Source organism: Lupinus angustifolius, chromosome LG12, assembly GCF_001865875.1.
Source record: "Lupinus angustifolius cultivar Tanjil chromosome LG12, LupAngTanjil_v1.0, whole genome shotgun sequence".
Lineage (NCBI taxonomy): Eukaryota > Viridiplantae > Streptophyta > Magnoliopsida > Fabales > Fabaceae > Lupinus > Lupinus angustifolius.
This window is the reverse complement of record NC_032020.1, coordinates 10,680,468-10,680,946: the sequence shown is the minus strand read 5'-3', so window position 1 is coordinate 10,680,946 and position 479 is coordinate 10,680,468.

Below are 479 nucleotides of genomic sequence, written 5' to 3'. Positions count from 1 at the left end.
GAGGATAGGATGAGAATGAGAATTAGGATAGGATGAGGAGGAGAATGAGGATGAGGATGAGGATGAGTATAGGATGAGGATGAGGATGAGGATAAGAATGTGGATGAAGATAAGGATAGGATGAGGATGAGTGTGAGGATGAGTGTGAGGATGAGGACGAGGATAGGATGAGGACGTGAAAGGGGATGAAGATGAGGATAGGATGAGGAAGAGGAAGAGGAAGAGGAAGAGGATGAGGAAGAGGAAGAGGAAGAGGAAGAGGAAGAGGAAGAGGAAGAGGAAGAGGAAGAGGAAGAGGAAGAGGAAGAGGAAGAGGAAGAGGAAGAGGAAGAGGAAGAGGAAGAGGAAGAGGAAGAGGAAGAGGAAGAGGAAGAGGAAGAGGAAGAGGAAGAGGAAGAGGAAGAGGAAGAGGAAGAGGAAGAGGAAGAGGAAGAGGAAGAGGAAGAGGAAGCGGAAGAGGAAGAGGAAGAGGAAGAGGA